Raw genomic sequence first — 14,080 nt, 5'->3', positions numbered from 1 at the left:
GTTATCTTCTGAAACAAATCCTCATTTTCTATTCTGAAATGAATGCAAAAGTTAAACAACCCTTATGCTGATGTATAGGAGCAGAGCAGCAATAATGAATATGCCCCTTCTAAAATATAAATTCTTACCTTTCAGTAAGTGTGACATAAGGTAAGAGGTTTCTAAAGGATGGGCTCCTTACATAAGTAGGAAATCTGCTTGCTTAGCTATCTGAGCTGCCCTACGGTGATGTAAGGCAAATTTAAGTAAAAAAAACTTAGCTGAATTATTCTGTGAAATGCTATCCTTCCTTTTAGATAAATGTAATAAAAGAATAAAGATTAGCTGTCCAGTACATCAAACCTGCAGCATTGATTTCATAAGCTCTGAGTCAGTATGAACATGACTCCACAGGGTTTTCATTTGCAGTCACTTGATACTACACTTACTTAAGGAAAAAGCAATCAGCTAGACTAATATTTTCTCATATGGAAAAAGCAAAATATCCCTTGTTCTTTAAAACATTTCCAGTGGGTAATGTTTTTATATTTTATGACAACAGTCTCCTTCCTCACTATATCAAAACTATCAAAAAGGAAGCAATTTCTGGGGCTTATATTAATGAAGTTCTTGGGTAGGCCATATACAGAGATAAGCAGTAATGGTAAGACTTCCAGCCCCTCTCCCACATCACCAGATCATCTTCTGATTCAGTCACATCATTAGCTTGTTCCTTATTGTAAGGGTTGTTGTTCTGGTTCATTGTTGTTTTATACCAGAGCTCAGTCATGGATGTCAGAGAACACATTTAAGTCAGGTCTCCTCTTCTACCATGGGAGTCCCCAAGAAGTGGACTCATGTTCTCAGAATTGGTGACAAACACCTTTTCTGGTTGATCCACCTTGCAGGCCCATTTAAAATGTAAGCAGGAGGAAAAACAAAACCAAAAAACTACCTGAAGGAGGAGGAGGAAGAGGAGGAGAAGAAGGAAGAGAGGAGGAAGAAGAGGAGGAGGAAGAGGAGGAAGAGGAGGAGAAGGGAGGAGGAGAAGGGAGGAGGAAGAGGGAGGAGGAGGAAGAGGGAGGAGGAGGAAGAAGAGGGAGGAGGAGAAGGAAGAGGAAGAGGAGGAGGAAGAGGAAGAGGAGGAGAAAGTTTCAAGTTTCGGCCACAGCAGTGATTCTGTACTTGGGAAGCTGAAGTAGGAATATCACAAGTTCACAAGTTCCAGGCCAGGCTGAGCTAAATACAGAGACCATATGTCAACAATGAATAAGTAAATAAAAATTGAAAACACATGTCTATGACAGCTCATATTTCAGGAAGCTGCACAGAAAAGCACACTCTCCTAGGACTAATGAGTGCTTCCATTTTTTAGTGTGACTTTAGCAGCTTTGCATCATTCATGAAAGTGCAAACTATTAACTATGTGTATCACTTCCAAAATTAAATATATTAGCAATATTGCTTCAGTGTGTTTTGGGAGAGTGATTATTCCTTACAGTCCATCATTCTGTCTGTCTATCTATCTATCTATCTATCTAATCATCTATCTATCTATCTATCTATCTTATCATCTATCTATCTTATCATCTATCTATCTATCTATCTATCTATCTATCTATCTATCTATCTATCTATCTATCTTTTGGCACAATTTTCCAGCATAAAGGGACAGAATAAGTAAGAATAAAGATTACTGTAACATATGCAAATAAACACCTAGGTATTCTCTAGTTCATAGATATGTTATGAAATTGTTTATTAGCTGATGCAGTTGTAATTTATTAAATACATATTTCTGAAATCTATCTTCTGGAAGAATCTACCAGAGCAAAGAACAGAGGGTTAGGATACCAGCACTCCTCAAATAGCCTACTGGTTGCTTTGGGGATCAGGCATAGCTGGAAATAGTCATGACAGAAGGAATGAGGCAGGAATTAAGTGCTGGGAGAGATATGTGAAGCCATGAGGTATGCTGGAGGGGAAACTCAGCTCCTTCCCAAGACAGTGTTGGGACGTTTACTGGGAAGCTTGTGGAATTTCATCCTGAACCACGATGGCTCAAAGCAACCCAGCTCTCTAATAGAACTCTAAGGGAACCTTTCCTCCCATTTTAATATAACTAGAATAACATTAACACACACACACACACACACACATATATATATATAACCTGGGTGACATGCTATTTAGCTTATGGATGATTATCTCTGTTACAGAATATCTTATCAGAACTGGGGTGATGGTGTGGCAAGCTCAAGTCCGCAGCACCCTTGCAAAATGGCAAAGTAGTGCATTCAATAACCCTAGGGATGGTGATGCAGAGAGATAAGCAGAGCTGTAAACGTTTTTGGCCAGGCAGCCTAACCAAACTGGTGAACTAAGAGACCCTGTCTTAGAAAATAAGATATAAGAGCCAGAGGACAGGGAGATATACAACAAAAAGATGCCTACAGGATATAACAGTCACTATCCTACAACATCACTGTAATCGAGGTTATAGTCCCCTAACTGGGGACTATAACTGGGCCCAAACTCATGTTATTTTTGGGTAGGAGAAAGATCAGTGAGGCCCCACTGGCAGTTAACTATGGCTTGGAGAGGAACTACCATTTTCTTCAGTATTATAGTCATTAATCCGTTCCCTAATTTGGTCTGTAATCTCTCACTATGCTCTGACATCTTGGGTCATGCACACAAAGAAGTCATAAAAGTAGGAGGGAGACAGAACTTAGTGGGAAGAAAGAACTTAGCAGTAGATGGGGAATAAGACAGGGAAATGGGGAACAAAGGTTACTGAATACATATGTAAAATTTCTGAACACGTAAAATAATTTTAAAAGAGTTCATGGGATAGCAAGTAAAGCCATGGGACTTCAGTGATGATTGACAGAGAAGCAGTTCAAATAAGAAACCTCATGCACCTCACCGTTCAGAATCTTGTAAATTAAACCTTAAGTTACGTAAAACATAACAATAAGGTGGAGAGCTTTGGTAGATAACAAACGTAAGCCTCTGGACTTGCCTTGCTTGGACACATATACCCATCACACATGCACACAGGACAGACAAACACAGGAAGATAAGGAAGAGGATGATGGGTGAGAGAGGGAGGGCAGTATCACTTAGCACGGTATGGAGAAATTACTTTCTGGTTATACACAATAGCATGTCATTCATATATTTTAGGATTTTCCATAACAATCCACTTTAAGATCCTCATTAATTTTACTTCCTGTCTTAAGAGAACCATTGGAATTTATTGTATAAAATCTAGGAAAAGAAAATGTTTTTTTAAAAGCCATAGAAAACTTATGGTTTAAGATTCACAGTAATATGACACCTCATTTTGTTGAAATATAAAATCCAAGTTGATGTAGTTTTAATTTTCCAGGTGATACATTTAACCAGGGAACACTCAGCAGTCTTGCATGCAGAAGGCATCAGAGGTCAAACTAAGCCAAATCAGGCAATGGAAACAGAGCCCAGACTGTTCCGGGACACAGGATCATCATCGGGTCTTTTGTCTTTTATATAATTATTATTGATGCACTTAGAGGAAAGCATCTAAGGAATCCAAGTACCAAGACATCACAGTATCTTCTAACCTCTAACACAAGTGCTTTAACCAAACCCAGTCACACAGGGAGGGAAGGTTGCTCTCAGAGTATTGAGATGGTCCTGCAGGAAGCAGTATACTCCAGATCATTAGCTGATAATTCCATGGACATTTTCTGTCTTTTAGAGCAGAAGGAGGGTGCCAATGGTAATCCCCCCTCCCACAGAGACAGACAGAAAGACAGACAGAGTCAAAGACAGACAGAGAGTTCTGACATCATTAGGGAAATTTTTAATGCCTGTTCATGTATACAATGAAGAAAAGAATATGGTCAGAAGATAGCAAAGTTATGAAACCATACAGAGTGTATAAGTTAATGTGGGAACCTCAAATGTTCAACAAAAGTAAAAGGTATCTGAATGCACAGTGATCAGAATTCAATTCAAAGTCAAATAGGTCTTGAATCCAGGCTGTTTCTGGCAGTGTCTGCCTGTGTTGAGTCATATGAATTCACAGCAGTCTTGGTTCAGAACACAGTACATGTGCACTTTCCACGGTATGTGCCTTCCCTCTCTGAAAGCCAAAATGTGTTCCCTGGAACATTGGCTCTGAGTTGAGCCCTCTGCATGCCCTGGGTTGCATCATGGCCTCTATTGAGAAAGTCTTCATTCTTATAGAAACGTAATTACAGAAACCAAAGGCCATTAATATTTCCCTATCACTATGCCTCAGCATGCATCAAATTATTATAACTTCAGATCACACTGTGTTAGAATGTTGGATTGTAAAACTTGCCACTTAAGTTGTTAATTTGAATTTAAATTTATAAAAAGTCATTAAATAAATTTTGGCCTGGGACTAGGGAATAATTTCCAGCACTTTGTGATATGCTCCTTGCTGTTTGCATTAGATATTTATGTCATGTGGCATTCATAATATTGGATTGTAAAGTACAGATCAACTCTAAAGAGTGTTGAAGAAAATCTATATCCTAGAGTATCAAATATTCAGCCAAGGTTTAATTCTTTGTGTAAAACTAGGTCTGACCATTTCATTAATATGCAAATTTGCTTTAATCTTTAGTGAAAGGCCACAATTATCTGTATAACAAATTAAGTGTCTTAATTAAATTTCTTTTGATCTCATACCACTAAAATGTTTTACTAGTATACCTCCTTTGTATAACCAGAGGAACATAAAAATTTCTTGGATGAAAGGGGGTCTGAGTGGACCAAAGTTAAGACTGTATTGTATGTACCTTCACATACAATAACAGTTCCATTTTATCTTTATATTTAATAAAGGAAATAAAAGAATCAATTTAGAAAGAAAGATAATTTATTTTTAAACAGTAAGGATAAAAATTTTAAAATAAAATACTGGTTAAAGACATTATGATCTATCTCTTTTAGGTTTTTAAGAATAATGTCAATTCTTAAAATATTACTAAGATTTTTAGAATGGCATGGTAACTCCTACATCACATATAGAGAAAGTTTTCAATGACATGGAGGTCCTAGGTGTCATTTTTCCATTTGTCAGGGTTCTGGAGTTCCTTCTCTGAGGAACCATTGCAAAACAAACACTCTTGCCTATCTTCAGGTCAATTAAATTCTAGAAAATATAATAGTTACTTAAGCTGCATAATTTGGACAATCTGCTTAAGTAGAAAGTCACAAAGCCAGTAAAATTAACATTGTTTAGTTATATATAAATGAAAGTTTAGTTATATAAAATGAAAGTTATGCTGTTTGGCTTAACATTAAACATCTCATGACTGTTCCTTAATAAGTACTTATCTCCTACTTTATATTGACTTTACTTAAGAAGTAAGAAGTCACTGGGTCTTTGGACATGGATGGGGACATGGCAGAGTTTTCAGTGTACGCATGGGGACCTGATCACCAGGAGCCCTGCAAGAAAGCTGAGCATGGTCACTCTTGTAATCCTCCTGCCAGGAAGGTAGAGGCAGGGGGATCACTCCTACTTTTTGGCCAGTTATCTTAACCTTTTTCTGCCCAGACCAACAAAAGACCTCAAAGTAAGGTGGACGGTGCCCAGGTTACCCGGGGTTGTCCTCTGTCTTCTGCATGCATAAGTACATATATGCATTCACACCAAAAAACACATACAATTATACAGACAGGGTAATTACACAGTAGGGGAGCAAGAGAGTGGGGGAAATGCTAACAAAAATGAAATGTGTGTGTGTTTAAAGTTATATGGAAACTTACTATATTGCAACCAAATTTAAAGACATAACTAGGGATTGAGTGGAGACACTCTGCATGGTGAGATAATACTGCTCCCAGATGCAGTAGGTTACTAAACAAAATTACAGTGCCAGATATGTTATCCTACCATGAGAATTGTTGGATTGGAAGGTGACAGAGCTCCCCACCCCATACCATGCAGGTTGTGAGTCTTTTGGGTTGTCCACAAGAACTAGAGGATGAGAGCCTATTCTGAGGACACCACCCACCTTAGCTCTAAGAGAAGCAAGCCAGAACTGAGTTGGAAATTTCTTCCTTAGTGGCTAATTTTCAAAGTGTGGGAGGTGCAGTGCTGGCAGCTTCAAGAGAAATGGACCCGTCAGTAGACTTACCCAGCTGTGAACCCTATGGACTATAAAACCAAGCTGTCATTCAAGAACAGCTCACCTGCTCAAAAATGGCACAATTGTTCTGGTGAAAACCAATAGCCCCTGAATGAATTTGAAGCCTAGACCTCAGGAGACAATCTATGTCTGGTACTAAAATCCCAGCCAACAATAATGCCTGGAAAGGTCATAGGCCCAAGGAAGGAGCTAAACTTACTTAAGTATTAATGTGTCTTCTAAATATATACACTATACACACAGACAAATGCTACTCTCAGTCTCAATCCCAGATGCCTCTTTTTGCAGTGACTGAAGGTGAGTACACAGGTCGTTAGAAGATTATAAGAAGCAAGAGGCCAGGAGAAGGGCCCTGAAATGCTATTCTCTGGGTGGAACCTAGCCATTGAAGTCATGAACTGAGAGGCTGTAGTAATTTGCACTGGGCCTGAGCAAGACTGGCTCTTTTCACAGTTTGTCATGGATGGAGGAAAGACACATGGGGCTCAATCCTCTACTTAGGAACCATTGACTAGTGATTGATTCTAGGGAAAGTGGGGTCACTGTTTTCACCTGTGCCTCTGCTGCTGACCCACCAAGCTCCAAGGAATAGCTCCAAATGCATGGCCACAAGTCCAGTGGGTTAAACTTGGAGGGTCATAAAGGAAACAAACCAGAATGCAAGGAAGAGATGTGTAGGCAAGGGAGTGGAAAGGAGCTAAGAGAGGGTGGGAGATGAGTAATTGTATGTATTATCTACATATATGAAATTGTCAGCATTGATTCAATTAATAATAATCATGATAATAATAATAATAATAAAGAAATATATATTTGAATGCATAGTCATTTATTTAGACTATACTAAGGAGTAAATTAAAAAAAAATGCTAGGCTAAGTTAAGTATTTCAATGCTCATTTAACCCCAAAGTATGTCAAATATTAAGTAACGATTAATAAATAGTTTTTAAATCATCCTGAGCAAAAATCTACCCTATTTTTTTCTTTATTACATAGCTAACTACCAATAGGCTTAAATCCAACAGGTTTTATTTATTTATTTAATTTCATACAGATTAAACAACAGGAAAGCACCATATGCACTTGAAAAAGACAAAAAAGAAATAATAGTACCCATTCACCTGACAGAGGGAGGGTGAGGTGTGTGTGCGTGTGCGTGTGCGTGTGCATGTGCGTGTGTGTTACTGGCAACAGGACAGTGACATTAGAATTGTGGCCAGAAAAAGTACTTATTTACTCTGTGCCTGCTATATATTAGGCACTTTGACTCAAAGAGTTAAATACAGAGTTTAGAATGGAAATTCTTGGTTAATGTAAGCAAGAATGAAAGCCCAGTGTTTTCTTTAAGTTACTCTTTAACAAAAAGCCCAGGCACCAATCTAGCAACACCTGGTGTTCTGCTCTTTATGAGCAGTGAAAAATCCTCCTTGCCTTCAGGGCTTAGTTTATAAATTTATTTTTCATTCTGAATTCCTGTCCTACAGAAGAAAATAGAGGGGATAAATAGATTCCCAAGCCCATCTGTGTGAGGGACCTCTAAGGCTCTGTTATTACTCCAACCTCAGATGAAGCTGTTTAGAGTGGCTCCTAAAAGCCAGCTAATGAGAAAACAGAACAAAGAAAGGACATCTTAACATTCTGCTCGTTAATTAACATTAGTGANTCACAAATGCACTTTCAACTCTGCTTTCCTTACATCATGTGTTCTGTTTGAGGAACAAATTGTGGAACTAAATGTGTTTTCCTGTATAATTCAGAAAGTAAACCATCCTTTTAAGTATAAGCCAGCCTTTGTTTATCTTTTAAGGAACTAAAATGAGGGCACATTTATTTCACCAAAACTTAGCTAGTGAGGTGACAGAGGTAAAACATTCAATAACCAAAGTAATGTAAAACAAATACATTACTAATAAACACAATGGTGTTTATTAGTGAGCCATGGTGTGATGTATACCGTTCATACTTGATCCTGCTCTTGGCCACACTCTGGGCAGAATATCCTGAACCAGCAAGCTAAAGACTCAAAAAGCCCTTATAAAAGCTTATTTAAGCTAGTTCACAATCAATATAAGCACAGCACTGACCTTAATTCTTGCCAGCAGTCACAATATAGGTTGGTTCAGATCAATATAAATCTAAAAGGAAAAGAAAAAAAAATAACACCATTAGATTAAATCAGTCAGGTAAGTCAGCCTTTCTTTGTCTAAGAAGGAAAGCCAAGGCAGGCGTTAAACAACTTGTTTATTGTGCCCTAAAATGTATTGGCTGACATAGATCGCTTTACAACACACCATGCTTGTGTAGAAGTAACTTGTAAATTCACAGTAAATTTTAGGTTTCATTTTTAAAACATGTAATAAATGTCAACATTAGTTCTGATTTTTGCTTTCAGCATTTTATGCATTCAAAGAATTCCTAAGCATATATAGTCGAAAATAACCCACCTTTGACTTGTAAGATACCACCATTTGCCCTGGATATTTTCTTAGTAATGAAATTAACTCATTTGGACCCTGCCGTATATTTTCATCAACGTGATGAGATGAGATGGGTACTGGAGACAACTGTATGATTATAAATGAGAAATTCAGAAATAAAGCAACTAAGACTAGTGTCCTTATAGAAATGACAACATGGACGCTCCTTTGTTCCTTTTGCCAGGTAAGGACAGCAAGGTAGCAGCCATCTATCTATGCAGAATTGAACCTCATCAGTCACTGAATTGATGACCTTGGTGTTTTCAGCATTCTGAGCTTGGGAAATAAATCTCTGTTGTTTATAAGCCACCCCATCTACAATATGTTTGTTATAACAGCCTGGACCGTCTAAGACAGATCTTTAATCTGATTTAATACCCACAGAAAGTCTGTAGATCTTTAGTCCAGGATCATCAATCAGTCCAAAGGTAGTCAAGGTCAAAGAAGGCAATTTCATTGGCAATTTAACAGTCTTCTCATTGGTCCCCTGTGCATAAGCCTGGCCATTAAAATATGCTGAGACGAAAATTTGTGGTAAAGCACATGGTCGGAGGACAGGAAAAAAGAAGGGGAATTTCAAGGGAAGACACTTTTTCAAAGAGTCTGTGGTGAAAACCAGCCCGTCCTCTGGACCAGAAAAGAAAGAACTAAAGCATGGGAAAAAATGAAATTCTCAACTTGCTTAAAAAATTATTCACAACAATGATTCCATTTAAAAAACCGAGAAGCTTCTACAATCATCTGTATTAACTGATTGCTGCAAGTTAACATATGCCTACATGTCAGAAATGTTTCATTATCAAATATTTAAGCCAAGTCTATGCACTAAGGTCACACCCAACAATCATGATTTAATGGAAAGAATAGCACAAAGACAAGTAATAAAAATATCAATAAGCAGCAACAATGCACTCAACTTAATATGGAATTGTTGTGCATCTTAACTATTATAGTAGTTTCTTTATATAAGAATTGAACAGGGGGGCTGGAGAGATGGCTCAGCAATTAAGGGTACAAAGTGCTCTTCTAGAGGTGCTAAGTTCAATTCCCAGCAACCACATGGTGTCTCACAACCATCTGTAATGGAATCCATATCCCTCTTCTGGTATGTCTGAGCAGCTACAGTGTACTGAACATTTTAAATGGTTAAAATTATAACTTTCATGCTACATAGATTTTACTTAATAAAGCAGTGATACGGTGTCCCTAGGATCTTGCATGTTATACAGAACACAAACCTGCTCGGCTATTTAGTAGATATTTAGTACCAGGGTGATGCCACCACTTAATTCAGATGTTAGGTGACTATGGTTCATTATTTCTTGGAGCCAGTGAAAGTCTATGTGGAATTGCTCATTTGTGTTTTAAATTGACCATGTGATAAGAGCCACTCTTTGCTGAGAACCCCTCAGCATATTAAATATCCCAGTATCTTTAACACCCTTTTAAGTTAATTAGAGTCTACATCTTCACTCTCCAATGCATATTTTTGTACTTAAAATAAAATGACCCTTTGGGGACTTTTTCAGAGACAGGAGATGAGACAAATAAACCTGACTGTATGTCATGTGATTGGCACAGTATTCTAAATATTCTAAATTGTCCTTGAGAGTGACCCCTCACTGACACTACTATTTCCAGTTTCGTGGCACCTCAAATGTCTTACACATTTTCTGCTCAAGACAGCACAAGTTAAATTCAAATTTAAAGTATTAATGTTACTTTAGTTGTGTGGACCATGTATTTGTGAATTTAGCATGGTGCTCAACACAAAGAACAGATCTATTTAGTTAATAGTGAATAAGCAAACGTGCTCAGTTCAATATGTCTTTGATTCTTTGCCAAGTTTTAGAAGATAGTTGAAAACACTTTTGAGGGCTTGAGGGAATAAAAATCGTACCCTTGTTTCGTTTGACCTCCATTGAAGGGATGTTTTCCCTAAGGACTGGGTCTGGGAAAGCTGAATAGACACCTGCAAAGGGATCAAAACGAACCTTTATCTTCTACCATATGTAATAATCAAATCAAGTGGATTAAGAATTTAATTTTCAGACCTGAAATTATAAAATTTGTATAGGAGGAGATTCACAGAGAATAAACTCCGTGGCATTCACACTGACAAAGCCAGATGACTCCAAAGCCTCCAGGAACAAAACCCAAGGGCAATCAAGGTAAAAGGTGCCTGACAGCAGAACAAAAGGAGAAGACATTTCAAATCATGTGTTTGCTAAGTATCTTACAACCAAAATATATAAGAAATTCACACTGCTCAAAGCAACAAACAAAAGCAACTATATTAAAAAAGAGCAAAGAACCTTAATAGAATATTTTCTAAAGAAAGTCTAAAATGACCAGTCAGTACAGAACAGCGTTCAGCAGAGCTAATCATGAGCATGTAAATCAAAATCAAAGCGTGGTGTCATCTCATACCTGTTATTATGGCTTTGATTAAGATGATTAAGGATAACAAGGACTGACAAGCCTGTGGGCAGAAGAGAACATGCTCCAGCATGGTCTGTAATCTCCCCGCCCAACCCCCCCATGGGTTCCCATGTTTGACAATTGTCCCAGTTGGTGGTGCTGATTTGGGAAATGGCAGAACCTTCGTGACTGTGAACTAGCCAGTCGCTAGAGTGGGACTCAAAGAAGACTGCTTGGTTTGGGGCCTAGCTTTCTGCTTCCTTGAGCAAGCAGTGGGATACACTGCGGTCAACACAGAACTATCACAGACAACACGCTTTGCCTCAGACATGAGCCCAAATATATCCTTCCTCCTTTGAGTTGCTTTAGTCAGACATACTATTATAGAGATAAAAAAGGCAATTAACATGATGCATTTATACACCATTTGTGGAAATGTAAATTAGTATAGGCACTCTGGCAAATGTTACATGGTAACCCAAAATTTAAATCAAAGTATTATATGACCCATAAGTCCCAAAGAAAATAAAATCATTACCTTCAATAGATATCTGTGCTTGTATCTTCAGACTATGTATGTACATATTAATATGCATGTTCATATTATTCATATACTGCAGCATTATTTATAATACAATATATATATAGATAGATAGATAGATATAAGGGAACAACTGAAATATTCACCAAAATAGTCCTAGAAACACAACTCCCATGCACAGATACACACACACACACACACACACACACACACAGATACTGCAATATGAGCCTGCCCTAAAGAAGAAATCTGACTCGTTACAGGAATATGATAAACCTGCAAGATATTATACACATATACATACACACATATGTACACAAAATACAAAATGCTACATAATTGCATACATGAAATTAATATGAAAAAAGAAAGACAAGAAAAAAAAGCTAAACTTACAAAATCAAAGGGTAGGTAGTTCAGAGAAAGAGGAGGGTTAGGGCAATGGAGAGATATAAGGAAAAAGAATAAAACGATCACAGGTGTATAGGACAAAAGTAATGGAGGCCCAGTGGACAGCAAAGGCCACTCCCTTTGAAGAACACAGAGGCTTGATGAACTGTACGGTGACTAAAGCTGAAGAACCTCAGAGGCCTAATGTAGAAGATGGTTAATGTATGGGATGGTGGTTAAAAGTTAGTAACTCCTAAGACAAGGAATACAGGTAAAAAGATAAAAAAAATAAAAAGTAAGCGAGAATATAAAAATAACAAGGTAACAGTGAGAAGGTAGGCATGCTAATTTGTCTCAATGTGCTCATTTTCTTGTGTATGCAGTATTCTAAACTAACATGCATAGCCCAAGGTATTACTTTATGCACCTTAATATAAACATGTTTTATTTAAAAGTATTGGATGAATACATCCTCACAAGGAGGCAGAATTGTGGGCCTCTGCACTAGTGAACCCCACCTGTCCTGTGGTCTTTTTCAGTTCATTTGTGCTTAAGGGTAACACTCACACTTGCAGCTGCTTCTTCAGCAGCAATCTGAAGTTTGGAAAAAAAATGCAGCCCAGCTATTGAGGAAATAGGCACAAAATAGTGAAGATTTATGCTGCCCCAAGGCTCGGTCTCCACAGGGACCATCTGCCACTTCAAACACACAGGTCAAGACATTTGTGTAGTATTTTGCTAAACAAAGCCCTGAGCATAATTCAAAGAGAATTCTTTTCAATGGGATCTGGCATCTGCCTTCAGGCAACATAATGTATCAGCATATTAAAATCACCATTTTTCTGTCCTGTCTCTCCTCTCCCAAAAGGTAAAAGAAATGTCAGAAATTAATCTTAAAGTTAGTTTATAGAGCGTATTCCCCTTTTAACAATGAGAAAGACTTTCTTGCCCACATTAAATCATATGGGGATAGCCAGTTCATACATTACATATATATCAAACAGATGTGAGCCTGTTTAAACCTCATAAGGAATAAAACCTGGCAACAGCAGAGACAGTTACCAAGTAATTAGCAAAGTCAGCTGTCTGCTGAAAGTCACTTTTTCTACCTTTGCTGTTTTCCCTGTTTCCCCCTTGGAAAAATTACACTAGAAATAAAATTTGGGGTATTGAAACCACAGATCATCAAAAAAAATTTTTTTTATTTTTAAATTGGAGTGCATTTATTTATTTGTAATATATGTCTTTATTTTTATGATTTATTTTATTTTTAATTTTGTGTTTGTGGTAGGTATGTGCACATGAGTGCAGAGGCCCACAGAGGTCGGAGGTGTCTGAGTCCCCAGAACTGCTGCTACAGGCAGGTGTAAGCCACGTGGTATGGGTTCTGGGAGCTGAGTTCCTCTACAAGAATAGTACATGTTCCTAACCACTGAACAATCTCTCCAACACTTCTTGGAATGTTACAGTGTCATTTCAAAACCAAACCTTGTTCAGCATTTTGGAATCTAATATTTATTCTCATTCAAAGGTTTATTTAATCGAATCCATTGGTGTAGGAGGGCTTGTAGAAGAAAAAAAAAATCAATAACTGATGCATAGCAGAATATGCCTCTTTTTCATGAGAAAATATGAGCAAAACTATAAAGGATTAAAGTGTAGGGGTAGGATGAAATCCTGTTATGTGGATAAAGATTCAGAGGAACTACAAGCTGTGTCAGAGGATTAGCAGTGTGATGCTTGAAGATTTTAAATTAAAATATGGAATAATTATAAAATTTAATCGACAGAGACTATAGACTAGATATGAGATTGAAGGGAGAAAGAAGAACACTCCATTTAGGTGGTGGCCATGGACATCCAAGTGAACAGAGATGAAGCATCGATTTTGGCAGAGACATTGTCCCAATAAAACGTAAATTTATAAATATAAAGTAGACCAGCAGCAGGGTAGCTAGGGCGCAGGGTCTGCTGACACTCGCCAGCTACCCACAACACCCGCCACAGGATCTTGAGACTTCTGGTGAGTGGAACACAGCTTCTGCTCCAGTCCAATCGCGCGGGACCTGAGACTGCTTTGGTTGGGGAGGCAGAAA

At 37.8% G+C, this 14,080-nt stretch overlaps 1 protein-coding gene across 4 annotated transcripts in view; it reads right to left on the bottom strand.

Moving 5' to 3' along the window:
• Map2 (microtubule associated protein 2) overlaps positions 1-14,080 on the bottom strand; it is a 258,740-nt gene that overhangs the window by 175,845 nt on the left and 68,815 nt on the right. For all 4 annotated transcript variants that reach the window (XM_029476932.1, XM_029476965.1, XM_029476969.1 and 1 more), the window contains exon 2: positions 8,240-8,290. The gene's annotated coding sequence lies outside the window, so the exon portion shown is untranslated. The remainder of the gene's footprint in view (positions 1-8,239; positions 8,291-14,080) is intronic.

This window comes from Mus caroli, chromosome 1, assembly GCF_900094665.2.
Source record: "Mus caroli chromosome 1, CAROLI_EIJ_v1.1, whole genome shotgun sequence".
NCBI lineage: Eukaryota > Metazoa > Chordata > Mammalia > Rodentia > Muridae > Mus > Mus caroli.
Note: the sequence above shows the minus strand (reverse complement) of the source record. Positions and strands in the feature narration are given on the sequence as shown.